Source organism: Strigops habroptila, chromosome 4, assembly GCF_004027225.2.
Source record: "Strigops habroptila isolate Jane chromosome 4, bStrHab1.2.pri, whole genome shotgun sequence".
Taxonomy (NCBI): domain Eukaryota; kingdom Metazoa; phylum Chordata; class Aves; order Psittaciformes; family Psittacidae; genus Strigops; species Strigops habroptila.
In genome coordinates this window covers 49418063-49433354 of record NC_046358.1, presented here as the reverse complement: position 1 = coordinate 49433354, position 15292 = coordinate 49418063, and the positions used below count along the sequence as shown (strand labels likewise).

Genomic DNA, 15292 nt, shown 5'->3' with positions numbered 1-15292 from the left:
AAGACTTAGGAGATTTAAGTGTCTGTTCCAGGACAGACCTCAGTGTAAATCTCAAATATGCTTCAGTTGTGAAACAGTGAGCACAGAAACATGAGTAGCGGGTTCTTTGTAAACCCTGGACTTTGCAATTGGCTGTTGAAGGAGTGTTTTATTCTGCTCAAGACAAATTTCTCATAGGCACTCATAGAGCAGAGTCAAGCAGTAAAGCAGGTGGCTTACCCTAAAAGCATAGATTCAGTCTGTATCTCCTTCCCCAAGAGATACAGAGAGACGAGTGGACTCGCTCTCTTGGCACAAAAGCTGCATATGGAATTAGATCCTCCAAATTGTTCTAATGGGTTAGAAAACAAATTATTCAAACTTCAGTGCATACATTTAGAATTGCTCTTACAGTACGGCAAACAAAGTAATCCCAAACAGCCCTGGATATATGCATGTTATTGGAGAAAATTATTCTGAAGTTACATCCATGCACTTAAAATACTGCAGGAGAAATCGCCTCATTGTTCATGATAATGGTATTGGTGTCTTTAAGAGGGTTTTTATTGGTTTTATTACACAGAAAATGCACCTAATTGAGGCTTCTCAGATTGTATCTGATTAGGGTCTACCCATCATACTTCCTCTTTCCTATAAATAAAATACACTGATAAGAGAATCCAAGTGGAAAGTATGAGCAGTTGTTTTGTAGTTAAACTAACTCACTTGAGGGTTTTATCTCCCCAGCCTCCACACATTTAAACTAGGAGGGCTTTCTCAATCCCACTTTCTATTCAGTTACTCCTGTGTGAATATGCTTCCTCCTCTAACTATGGAGTATGAGTATACAATGGAAAAATCAACATCCAAGCATTAATAGTAGTGATGTGAACATCATCCAGCAGATGTTCTTGTAATGTAAGGCATACTTAAATTACTGTTCCTTTCAACCAGACATTTCAGTCACCATCCTGATGAACAACCAAGGATCTAGCCTGAATGTCATACTGCTGCTGAATTTGCAGGAGTAAGGTCAAAATCTACCCCAGAAAAAACTATGTAAATATCTGTCAAGGTTTAGAAGAACTATTGTCTTGTTTTTGGTGACTGAATGAAGGCTAAAGGGCCCCAGAGGAGGAGGATAACATCCTCTGACCGAGGACATATATCTAATTAGTGAGACGTTGGCAAGATAAAGGAGGACTCTGTTGTCCTCAGATGACACATGGCTATGAAAGGATAAAAAGAGCAGAGATATTCTTTCCCAAACGACCACTGGAGACCCTCTGAGATCCTGCACCCATGTAGAAGACTTCTGGTTGCTCAGCACAATGTCCCACACAGGCACAGAGAATTTTCATTGTTCAGCACAGTGAATATGTCCTATGTAGTGGAATAATTGTATTAGTTAAGTGGAGCTTTGTAACTTGTGGATAAGTATTGGATAAAAGATCCTGGTAGGTGTGCTTGATTTGTGGAAATGCACCACCGAGCACTCTGCGCAGAATAAACAATGTCTCCTCTCTAAAGAGAGTGTGTTTCGAGAGCTTGCTTTCAAGCAGGCAACAATGCTAGACTTCTTATGACTTGATTAACATGCTGTCTGTCTCTCCCTTACAAGCAGTGTTTTGTCGGAGGTTCAACACAGTGTATGGCACTCAACATGATTTCAAAGTAGACACGATGCACCATCTTCCACAGGCCTGAACTTTATATCCTGCATGACAGGCAAGCAACCGCCACACGTGCACAGGTAGCTGAGAGTTACAATCCTAACCCATGTTCTGCCTGCCAGCATGACATCCTGGGATTCATACCCTCACTGCCCTCTAACCGCTTGTCACAGGTTGACAAAAACACACTTCAATAGCTCAAGTTGTTGTTTTCCTTCCTTTTAGACACTTCTCTCCTATAAATAGGTTTTGATTTAGGATGTTCCACCCAGTGCATGAGCCTGACAAATACCAAGAGCATTTTTATCAAGCCTGGAAAGTCTACAAACAGGCAAAGAAATACCACAAGAAGAGCATTAATTTCCATAGTGTCAATAATGGAAACATAGAAAATGCTGCTATTTCAGTTACTGTGGCAAGGATTGAGCCTCAGGAGCTTAAGCCTTCAGGAATACATTATTTTTCCCCAGTTGAGCTCCACCACTACACTGCAGTCTCATACAACTAAAGTAAATTTGGGGACGATAGAAGATGTCAAAAAACAGAGTACCATGCTGACACTCCGCTAATGGAAAAGAGAATAAAAAGTCATTCAGTTAATCCCTGCTGTTTTATTAGTAGCATTCTCCTATGCACTTGCTCCTCTAAATCATAGTTATCTATCAACTACAGATACAAAAGAACAGAACTACTTCATGAGTTAATACACCCAATCTAAAAGTGACGTTTTCCTTTCACGGGCCAGAAATTCATTGAAACACTTAAACGTGTGCTCAATTGCATCCTTATCTAGCAAAGCATTTAAAGCATGTGCTTAACCACCACCGACTTTAATTAGCCACTTCTGTAGTGCACTTAATTGCCCCATACTGCAAAGTCATATCGCTGAGGATGCAAAAACTTGCAGAAATAGAACAGGTGAGATGACCTATTACGGCAGCATTGCTGATAAAAGATTAAACATGATCACAGAATGTTAAAAAATGGTGATTATCAGTTTCACAAGCATCTAATTTGGACACTTGCCTAAACTCTAATTCAAATTAAGGATTATGAGTAAAGTACCGAGTTAATGACAACTCACTGAAACAAAGAGCAAATGCATGACTTGAGTTAGAAGAGGGCAAGGGATGAATACATGGCAACGAAAAGAATATGTCTCTTTTTAGGTTCTAGTTTTAACTGCTGACAAATTGAAACTGTTAAAGCTTTTTCATCTGCTCCTCAAATGTAATTTCTAAAACCACCTGGGATGACTGTAATGAAATCGATACAGTTGCAAAGAGGAATACACACGAGGTCCAGAATCAGAATCCATCAAATGAAGTTACATCCTTTAACAAAGAAGCAGAAATGAAAGAAAGCTGGGTGTGCTCTAGAGTCCCTGTTCTGTCCCATCCATAAAATAATACACAATTTTTTTAATGACTTCATAGCATAAACTGGCAAAAGACCAGGTCTGGAGCTCTAAATGCAATTTTAGTCACTAGTTGTCACATATTTAGCACTAAATACTGAAAACAATAGGAGCAAATAAAATGGCAACGTTTGGTCCTTTATACAACACAAAACCTGTGATTTCTGTAAAGGAGATTGTTGATGAAGAATTTTACGTAAACCATTTGGTGAGATGCTGAGAGAAACTGAGGATAATGAGCATCAAATAATGACTCCAGATGCCATGGCTCAGTTCCCTGGTTTACCCCAGATATCTTCCATTGGATAAAATCCAGATTAGTTGGAGACTTTACCACTTTTCTCTCTGCTAGAGACATTAGCAGGTTTAGAATAAGAGGTAGTGAAATAATAAGATGACAGGGGCCATATAAGAAATAAAGATAAATAATCAGGGTTTTTAAGGATGTACAAAGATGCCAGAAGATGTTTTTTCTATTTCATACTACTCAGAAAATTTTTGAAATGTGCTAACAGGCACAGTCTGCAGGAAAAGTAAAACGAAAAACATTTCTATATTGCATATTTAATCCATCCATAGAGCTATGTAGATAGCACAAGGCTGGTTGCTATAGAAACATCCATAGTGAACATAGATACTATAGTTGCAATGCAAAATTAGTTGTGTATCTAAAAAAGAAAATTGCTGATACTGTGAAAAAAAATGGCAACAGTTAAAACTGTTATCTTTCCTCACAAAAGCTTTCAAAAAAGTCTTGACTATATAAACAAATATTTGATTAAATACTCTGAACAAAGAATCCCCTGCAACATACCCTGGCAGAAGCTGAACTTAACTCTGGAAGTTGAGTCAGATCACAAAAAGAGTCTCTGATTACATTCCTGGAATGGGGGGCAGGTGGCTTTTACCAATGTGTTTGGCTTTTTACATCTTCAGGTTGTTTTCAAGAGCGTCTTTCCCACATGTCCCAAATTGTGCTGATGTATTCCACTGCGATTACAGTTAATTTTCTTGATGGAGACCTTTTCAAAGAGAAACTGGTTTTCTTTGCGAATGCACGGTTTACATGATATGTCTTCTCCAATTCCTCCAGTAGCAATGCCACTATGGCACATTCTGCCCTTCCATTCACCTTTCTGAAGTTCATTCAGCAGCCAGTAATGATTAACAGTGTTGACAAGAACATCTAGGGTCACCATCAAACACTGCTCTTACACCTACCAGCTGACAGCAGAGGGCTGAAGGCGAGTGTCAGTGGGAACATCAGCAACACTGTGGCACTCCCTTCCCTCAGTCCCACATAAAATCTGTGCCTGCGACCTGCTCTTTCTGACCAGGTGCTGACAACACCTAAGGACAGACAAATCTTCCATATCACAGGAAGTGCCCTCCCACTATTCTCCAAGTCCCTCCTGAAAAAGCACAGGATTCTCAAGCTGATTCCTGGCATGTCCAACTCTTCTTGAGGAGCTCCAGCCCTGCTCAGGAATTAAGCCCACCCCCAGCAGGCACAGGAAGGTTTTGGGAAGCAGTAAGACTTTTACGCAATACCTCAGCTCCTAGAAAGCTGTGGGGCATGACTCCAACACAAGCCTCCTATCTGAATGAGTCACAGGCATGAAAACCTTCTAATTGCTATTAAGAGGCTTCTTCATATTCATGCTTCCAGTAAAGCTAAACACACATTCCAGTTCATATCATAACAACACTATAGCATCAATCAATGGAAGTAACATAAGGTATGAGGTTAGTGTTGGGAATAAAACAAACTAGGAAACAACTGGAGTACAAGGTGGGGGTGCTGAGGCCTCACAGATGAAAGAAAATTGTGCAATAAAAGACTAGTTCAGATCGCTCCACACAATTTCCCACCTTCTCCCTATATCTTTATTTTCCCTCACCACCACCAGCCTCTCTGGCACATTTCACCTGTGATCCTCTAGGATCAACTTAACCCCTTGACTTCCAGAAGAGCTTGCATGCAGAATGGACACTCATTGTCTTAATACTCTTTCCTGTATTAAAACAAATCAACAAACACTAAAACCAACTGGGGTATTTAAGATGCAAATGCAAACATAGCTCCATGGGGGACAGCTAAGTGTACCAGCAATAGCTATACTAATGATAAAATGTGATTAAAACACAGAGAGACCTTCCTTTTCTGAGGTTTAGGTTCCCACAGAGATGGGGAGAATGACTGAACTTGTACACTACAACTGGTTTTTAATGAAAAGTCTTTTTCAAACAGTCCCATCAATAAGCGGCTCACATGGTCGTAGGAAGGGTTTCTACCACGTTCATTATTGATCCCCTGATCAATAACAGACTTCTGAGCAATAATTGCACCCTAATAACAAGCAGCCTCACATCATAAAGCTCATCTTCTTTCACTGAACATCATCAGAAAGCTGAGGAAAATGCATTCCGAATCTTTTATGGATTTTTTTAATGGATTGTTAATAATATTTGTACAGGCAAGCAAAGTATTTACTACCATCTCAATTGCCTAAAATACCATGTAAGCAGTCCCTTGTAACACAAACAGTGTTATGACTGGAATAGCATCTCCCACTTCAGTAGTTCAAATGCCCTGTCAAAAACCCCATACTAATTGGGTGGGAGTACAAGAGAAAGCAAGATTATTCCCTTGTTTTATGTTAGCAATTTTTAATGATTGTTTATTTATATTAGGCTTTGCTATGCAATAGCACATCTGAGGCCTTTCAGCTCTCTTACTTGTTCTATTTATATACAATTGCCTGTATCCCAAGCCATTTCCAAGCATGGGCAGTGTGCCATCAGTAATGAATGCCACCTCAAATAATCTTTTTTTTTCTGTGCAAGTTAGCCCCCAAAGGAAACACTACAACCAAATATCTGCTATGGAAGCATTTCAGACGCTTTGGAATAAACATGTTCTGTTAAACAGACCTGTGATCAGCAGCTTCATTGCAATGTACAGATACGAGAGCCTGCAGAATCCCCTGCTTTCACATTTTACTTTGCTTTTTCTGTTTCCTAGATCTGTTGAAATGAGTGCAAAGACTATGAAGTAAGAATAAGTATAAACATTCCCAGTGGGACTGTACAAACAACATGCTTACCCTAAAGGCTACCTATAAGTAGCCCTCTGGTTGTGTAAATAGTGTTGAAACTTCCGAACCACAGAAGATTTCAGGACTAAACTCCACCTGCTTTTGTCAAATGCTGCAGGATACAACACAGAAGGATTGCAAATATTTCTTCTAATTTGAGGTCTATATGACCAGCTTTTAGATATCTAAGATGGGATTCAGGTCACCTAACTATAGATGTCAATGCCGTTAGTGACATCTAGAAATCAGTGTGGGTCATCATAGTCCAAGCCTGCCTTTGGTTGGCTGAATAACTCCCTGGACATCATTAATGTCATTGACCAGAATTTTCCTGACCACAACAGTAGCCCAGATGCCTAGAGTTTGGGCAACCCAGACCCCAGCTGAAATCCATCTGCCCAGACTCTCCTTCCTTTGTCATTGGAAAGAAATGGGCATCTTCAAAGGTCGCTCCTAGAATATGCATCCAGGACAAATCACCCTTTGGAAAACCTACTCTATGCAGTGATTGTAGGGTAGCCAGAGCAAACAGCATAGACTTCAACATAAAATCCCTCCCTCGCCCTGTTGCCTAAAAGACAGAAAAGATGATTCTGTCTCCAAATGTCAGGTCATGAAACTTCCTAATCCTTCCTGAGATAATTTGGAAATTAACTCATCTCCCTTAATAATTAAAATTACATACTGTTTTTTTAATTCCTTATAATAAAACCATGCTGTTACATAGATATTAATCCCCCCTGTGCGTATAAATACACACAGAAAGCATGAAGAATCAAATTATCTCAGTTTAGCAAGTCCCTTCCAGTCAATGCTCATGGAAAGCATTCAGTTACACCGACATTTCTTGCATTGCCCAGTGCATGTATTGTTTAGTAGCTCTTAATAAAGGAGTATGACTGACACGAATTTATAGCTTTTTTTATTACTTTGCCCCTTATGTTATAAATTCATGAAACAGTTGTATTTTATTGCATTTTTGTGTTTGTTGGTTTTATTTACACACTCTCTCTTGCTATAAGAGGGGAAAAAGCTTTTGGGTTTCTGGAGATCCTCAATCATTCTGTGCTGAGGCCTGAAATGAGATGGAAACAAAGATTTCTGGCTCATCTAAAAATAAACTGTCATCTCAAATGCTTTCTCAGCACAACCTTCCATCATAAAGCACTGCTACATAAATATGGCTTTATAAATTATATATCTTAAGACTTTGCATGCTCACAGCAGTTTACCAATAAATGTTCTGCAATACCTGCTAAAAAAACCCCAGACATAAAATCATTGCCAATGATGATAAATGATTACAGCTTAATAACAGTCAAGCTGACAAAGCTAAAATGTCCACAGGGTTTATTGCAATTAAAATGCCACAGGTGGAAAATAAAAAGCTTTCAAATATAAATGTTACAGCCTTCAGCAAAGAGGAAATCTAGAGAATAGCCTTGTGACATCAAGCTGTCTACTAATTCCAGGATGTCCCCCAAAACAAAATGGTGGAATTTAATGCAAATTTAACAGGCAAGAGAATAAATGAGCTTCAGGGCAGACTCCTGCAATGTGTCTGTGCTGGGTGGGACAGGTCTGACTAGAGAACAGAGTCAGAGAGAGACATGGGAGTGGGATAGAAGAGGAAGTAAAACTTTGAGCAGCGTAACTTTATCCAAACAAGAACAAGAGGATTTTTTGGATAGTGAACCATAGTCTTGGGTTAACTACAGAATTAGCTTCTCTAGATAGCAAAGTGGAAGGCGGCAACTGGACTCTCGGTAAAAAATCTCTCAGGTTCAGGTCAGGCTAAAAATCATACTTGTGAATCAAGGGAAAAGTTTTATTTAATATCTCACAATGAGGCCTCTTGCAGTCTGCAGCTGTACTGTAGAGAACCTGCTTATAATTAATAACCTGTAGCCACTTACAGCTAAATTACTGATTTCAAATTATAAATGAACAGCTCAGTAACAAAAAAGTGTCTCAAGATGATTTCAGCTGTCTCCATTCCCCTTCTATTTAACAGGCAAAACACAATCAAAGGGCAGAAAGGTCTCATCCTTGGAACCTGCCTTAACAGCTCATCTTCAAATGATGAAGCAAATTCCCAAGAGGTGTTCACTTCAGAATTTTTTCTGGCATTTCAGTCCCAGCATGGTGTCTTGCTCTCCCACGGGCAAGTGAGCTTTGCCTATCAAGTAACAGCAATGCTTACTGGTTAGTCTAGAATGATGAGATCTGACTTGGCACGTGGCACTTCCCAAGAACTATTCTAATGCAGTGGGCTTTTGCTAGGACAAAACCAACAACAACAATAAAAGCATCCAACTTACAGTCCACCTCCTCTCTTTCCCATGGGTCTCTAGGAGCATGACCAGCCATTAGAAGATGCTCTCTCACAAGAGGGAAAGACAGGTATCAAAACTATAACAGCTGAAATATTGCAAGGGAGGAAAGCATAGCAGGATGAATGAGAGTCCTCAAATGAAAGTGGACAGATAAAGCAGAGAAAGATGAAGGAAAATTCTTTGCGTAAACAGCTTATTCTCCTTAACTAGTTTCCTCCAGACTCAGCGATTTGGATGAATGTTCCCTTTCCACCCTTGACCTTCATTCTGAGATGCTATCTCAGCAATTTTTTGTTATTCTACAAATAACATTCTCTGCATTCATTCCTAATTTTAAGACCACCTGTGTTTACTGGACCAAAACTCCTTTCTGCTCAATGACTGCAGTCTACCAATTTGCTTATGGAGGGTGAATGAAGGAATCGATGGGGGAAGGGGATACCAACAGGATTAGGTAAGGCAAGGGGTTGGCATAGCATCTGCAGAGGGCGGAAATCTTAGTGGGAACATTTAGACTGCTCCTGGGAGCACAGAGGGCTCAGGAGCATCTCTGAAATGTTTGTACACCAACATACACACTCTAAGAAATATACAGAATGAATTGGAAGTTGATCAGCTCCCAGAGCTACAATATCATTGGTATCAGTGAGACTTGCAGTAATGAGTCCCATGGTTAGAGGGCAGGGATGGAGGACTACAGACTGTTCAGGAGGAATAAGTAAGGCAGGTGAGGGGCGGATGTCTCCCACTCTAAGTAAGGGAGAGATTTGATTATACAGGCCTTACAGTTAGTGATGATGTGATTGAGAGCCTCTGGGTAAGGATTAGGGGGATGGAAAGCAAAGGAGATGTTGTAATGGGTGTCTACTACCTATTGTCCAGCCAGGATGTAAGCACTGATGAGTTATTCTATAGGTAATTAGGAGAAATTTCTGGATTGGTAGCCCTAATCCTTATGAGAGATTTCAACTTCTCAGACATTAACTAGGAACATCATATTGCTGTGACGAGCAGGTCTTGGAAATTCTTGAAGTTTATAGGAGTAAAGTTCTTGACACAGGTACTTAGTGAACCAACTAGGAAAGATGCCCTCCTAGACCTGATGTTTGTGAATAGAGGACTCGTGGGGGATGTGATGGTAGGTGGCTTTCTTGGCCACAGTGATCATGAAATGGTGGCGTTTAAATTTTTCAGTGTAATGAGAAAAAAGAATAGCTACCCTGGACTTCAGGAAAGCAAACTTTAAGCTATTCAGGTGGCTATTTAGCAGAGTACCATGGGAATCTGCTTTTGAGGGCTTAGGAGCTCATAAGTGCTGGTTAATCTTTAAGAACCACCTTTTAGAAGCCCAGGAGCAGGCAATTCCACTGTGTTGTAAAACAAGCAAGTGAGGCAGAAGACCAGCTTGGCTGAACAGGGAACTCCTTGTGGAGCACAAGAGGACAAAGAAATTTTATGATCTCTGAAAGGCAAAGTCAGGCTTTGCAGAGGAGTAGAGAGCTGAAGTTCGTGTATGCAGGGAGAAAGCACAAAAGGCCAAAGCTCAGTTAGAGTTGAAACTGGCCAGTGTCGATTCAGATAACAAGGCGGCCTTTTTCAAGTATATTAATAGCAAGAGGAGGTCTAAAGAAAAGATTTGACCAATACTTGTTGAAGATGGTCATCTGACTAACAGGGATGAAGAAAAAATGGAAGCATTCAATTAATTTTTTGCCTCAATCTTTAATAACACTGATTGATCTTGGCCTGTCTGGTCCCAAGTCAGAAACCATAAGCATAGGAACAGTGACTTTCCACTTGTAGACACTTGAAATGGTAAGGGACCAGCTGTATCAGCTGCATGTTCACAAGTCCATGGGGCACGACGGGATTCATCCCAGAGTTCTGAAGGAGCTAGCAGATGTTACAGCAGAACACCTCTGACCATCTATGAAAGGTTTTGGGAGTCTGGAGAGGGGACCCTGCTGACTGGAAGCTAGTCAGTATTACTCCAATCTACAAGAAGGGTGTGAGGGAAGACACAGGGAAATACAGCTCTGTTAGTCTAATCTCAGTCCCTTCCAATTAAAATAGTCTATTCTAAACTGAGAAAAACTATTTGCATGCTTGGTAGAGAAAAACAACCAAAAGGTATCTCCCTCTCCCCCAAACCAGAAAGCTTCAGCATTTCCAGACTAGGTAAACAAAATGAGACTAGAAGGCATTTCTCACACTCTGTAGGCTTTTGCCACCCAAGCTATTGGATACTACACATCCAATTACATGCTATGAAGAGATCTGGAATCCATTCTTCAACCTTACTTGCACAGTCTCCAAGACAAACACACCTGCTAACAGCCTTCTTATCTATCTCATCCACATCATAACTGCTGGTGAAAATATACTCTCTACACAGTTGTTGACATGCTGCTGCTCTCTCTTCTGGTTCAGGTATGTTAACTCTGAGTGACCATGTGGGATGCATGGCTTCATTTTTCAGTAAGTACCTCTCTTCCCATCAGAAAACACTTCCCTCGGATGCCACTTGCATCATCTATACCGTTTGAGCTGTTCTATGCTGGATCTCAACAGATGATGGAACAGAAAACAAAGCCTATGGGCCAGCGCAGATCAATTTGCCAGAAGCAGCATGAAATTTAAGTGAATGTCTGTCTTTCTGTTGTTCTGGTGCAAGGGAATAAAATGCACTTAAGGTAGAAGGACATACAGTAACAAAGAAACCAGGGGTTTAGAAGGAGAAGAGTCGGAGGAAAGCTCTAGAGGAAGAGGCAGCTTTCTCAGACCTAGCCTCTGCCTTCCCTTCACTGCAGCAGCACAGGGAGAGCTGATGAAAAGATGATGTCACTGTGCCCCTTTATTTTAAGAGAAAAGTTGCTATTGGCAAGCTGCTGTCTGGGTAATTGCTTCCTTCGTGGTCCAATGAATCTGAGATTTGTTGTCAGCCTTCCAGGAGCAGTAAAAATCTCATCCATTTTATCCATTTTATCTGGATGAAATGGCCATGGGACTTGCTCAGTTGGGCAGCATTAGTGTGAATGATTATGAGGAAGTACTAAAGCACCACCAAGACATACATGGCGCTACCAGGCCTGTGTATTAGTCCTCTCTAATAAAAACTACTTTTTATAAAGAATAATTATCTCTTCTTGTAACCTTTGATAGCTATGGCTGGTGCAAGCAGCTAGAGCTAGTTTCTGAAATAAATAAATATTCCTGTCAGGACCTCCAAGGAGCTGTGATCAAAGTATAACACCATTTTCAGCAAGCTTAATCCTGCATCAGACAACTCACTTCAGACTTTCTAATATAGTGTTAGAACAGACAGAGTAGGAGAGATTTTTGAGAGAAAGCAGAAACAGCTTGCCCCGAGACCCTCTTTAGAAGTGACTTCGCAGTCATTGCTCCCATTGAAAGAAGTTCTTGTTTGGTAGAGGTCTGGTTTTGCCATGCTTGCTTTCACTCAGTACAGAAGACAAAGGAAAGGCTTGCAGGCACTATAACATTTTTCAGACTGAAGAGGAAATCCCCTGGCTCAGGCAGGAATCCTGCTGCCTTTTTTACTCTAAACAGATTCAATGTCAGGTCCTTCCTTTTTAAACCATACAATCCAAGGCAAAGAACACAGTGAGCCTGCAACATCCCCAAACTCCAGTGATGCTGGTGGCACAAACAGCACTTGGCACTTAGCATCCTGAACACACTTCAGGGCTTTCCCCTAAAAGGGCTTTTGACAAGTAGAACTTTCAGCTTCCTGCTAAATTGACAAAACAAGCATACCATTACCTTAAAGCCAGCTAGAAATAGGAAATTAACTCTGACAAAGGGGACAAGAGGCTCACAGCAAGACTTTTGCGTCTCCTACCTAAGAGCGGCTCTCAGAAAGCCAGGCTTATTACAGACACAATCGACTCAATAAAACCTTGCTACAGGGCAAGAAAACCAACGGCAGAGAAATAATTCCTTTCTGCAAAGCATCTGCTTGCTGACTTTATTGCTGTTGCCAACTCAAACTGCAGAACTAAATAGTGGCAATATTTGTATGAAAAGGAGAAATGTTCAACATTGCCAATGAGAAATGGTCCTTCTCTCTTTACATCACTCCCTTATTGCTCTCCTTTGTAAAATGAACCCTCTGAGGCTCTAGCAGGAAAAGAGTCCAACATTTTTCCAGGTGCCTCTCAAAGTACCGACATATACAACAGCTCTGCACAGAAGTTAAGGTGGAAGCATTTGGATGTGGTATTAAACAGTTGCCAAACCCGTCTGCAAACCCCAGGCAGCACCTTTTGCAAAGCAATGGCCACAGGCAAGCAGGAAGCAGTCCCAGCTCTGCAGTTGGAGCGCTGATCTGAGAGTGCTTGTTGCCTGTCCCGAGGCCTTAAGGTTATTATCCCTGAGCTGCTTTGGGGACATTACAAGACTGTTCTGCTGCATCCTGTGCAGTATCCAGCCCAACCATTAAATTGTATCTCCACAAATGCTCACTACAGTCTGTTCCTGATGGCACTGGCTACAGGAAAGCTCATGCTTGGGGGCCACAGTGGCTTACCACCACCTGTCCCACATCAAACAGATTGATGCAAGGGCAGCCAAAGTCCTTCTGGCATAGACTGGGAGAAAAATATCAGCCAGCAGCACATAGAGGGAGTCTGCAGTAATTTCAGTCTCATCTGGCCCATCTGAGACACTTCAACAGGTTCAGCTTCGAGGAGATGATTTCTGTGAGATGCTGGACAGGCACAGCGAGAGGGAAGAACCATTTATGAATAATGCTCTACACGAAGACATGCCATCTACCTTTGTGAAGTCAGAGCTTTTTTTACAAGCATTCTATTCACAGCTAAATTCCACACAGGTGTTGCTCATGCCTTCTGCTGGTATGGTGTCTTCTCTGGACCAGCTGAGGAGTTTGTGAAAGACTTTTTGCATCCACACACTCTGTTCTCTGCCTAGGTTTAGTGAAAAGCTGCTGTCCTGGGCTCAGTTGTAACAGTTATTTTTCTCCTTAGTAGGTAGTGCAGTGTTGTGTTTTCGACTTTAGTCTGAGAACAATGCTGATAACACACTGATGTTTTTAGTTGTTGCTAAGTAATCCTTACCCTGATCAAGGACTGTTCAGTCTCATGTTCTGCCAGTGAGGAGAAAGCCAGGAGGAAGCCGAGACAGGACACCTGACCCAAACTAGCCAAAGGGGTATTCCATACCATAGCATGTCGTGCCCAGTATATAAAATGGAGAGAGCCACCCAGACAGCCCAGATCGCTGCTCGGGTCAGGCTGGGTATTGGTCAGCGGGTGGTGAGCAATTAATTGTGCATCACTTCTGTTTATTGTTGAGTTTTTTTTCTTTCCCCTTTTAGTTTTATATTCTCTCCCCTTGTTATTTCCCTCATCATTATTATTGTTGGTGGTAGCAGTAGTGGTTTAGTATTATACCTTAGTTACTGGACCATTCTTACCTCAACCCATGGGATTTACATTCTTTCGATTCTCCTCCCCATCCCGCCGGGAGTGGGAGGAAGAGAGGGAGGAGCGAGCAAGCGACTGTGTGGTTCTGAGTCACTGGCTGAGCTTAAAGCATAACAGCTGCCAGTGCGGTGGTATTAATACATATACAGACCACAAGGTTTAGAGCTCGCTAGGTAGACCTTTGGTCAATGAAATGCCTCTTCCCTGGGTCTGAAGCTGCTTTATAATGGGTGACAGGATTTGAACATGCCCAGGAAAGTTTATCTAATCCTAATCTGCTACCAGTGGTCTCTGATGTCTGCGTTATAAAGGAGTATACTTGCAGTTGGACAGAGCAGATGAGAGAGAAAGAAATTAGTTTAAGTCTGTCTGGGCTGCAAAACGTATCAGATAAAACTACATGTGATATAACAGGAGTTAAGGGAAAGGAAAAAGAATTGCTACAGTAGAAAAAAATAGAACAAGCTGCATGCCCTTATACATGCTTATTCACATGCACATGACATATAACACATACTTCTAATGGGCTATTCACAGCCAAATCTCTGATGTAAAGTATTTTAATTGTCTAAAAGTATGAGTCACATGTCGGCCAAATCCAGCTCCTCCAAACCAGCACAGATCCACAGACTTCTTAGAAGCTATGCAAACAAGCAGAATCTTTTCCCATATGGTATATCTTCCCCTTCCACCCAATGTGTAGGAAACACAGTGGCCAGTAATGTAGAAAAGCAAAATATAGACACCTTAACGGTTTCCAATGAAAAGAAGTATTGACAATTCTACACAACTCACTAACTTTCTGCACATAAGCCAGAAACAAGTCAGCAGAACATTTGCATTGAGATCAGTGGTTTAGAAAATTTGGTCAACTCATACAATCACACTCTGTAAATGAGAAGAGCCTGGAACAGCAAGAGAGTCTCTTCAATGCTCTCCAGGGGGAGGAGCAGCAGCAGCATGAAGTGTAATGAAGCTAAAATAATTGAATCACTTTTTTTAAATTCCACTTTCCAAGTTTGTTCATGAAGGATATCAATCCAAAACAGCAGCCCAATTTATAATGACGGGTGTAAAAGCAACAGCGAGGCTGGCTCGTGATAAAGTTTTGTATAAAACTAAAGCATACAGCTGTTCTCTCTCTTTTCTCACATTATCTTCCCTTGCTGTTTCAAAGCAGGTATGAAAAACTGACACACATACAAATAGTATATCTCAGCTGACCAGAGAGAGGAAGTATGAAAAACCCTTTTTTGGCGCTTTTCACCAATTATGTCTCTAACTGAATTACCAAATTACAAGGAAAGGAAGGGAGGAAAAG

General features: G+C 41.1%; 1 protein-coding gene across 6 annotated transcripts in view; it reads right to left on the bottom strand.

The window, feature by feature from the left end:
• TSPAN4 (tetraspanin 4) overlaps positions 1-15292 on the bottom strand; it is a 456092-nt gene that overhangs the window by 75772 nt on the left and 365028 nt on the right. The gene's annotated exons all lie outside the window — the stretch shown is intronic.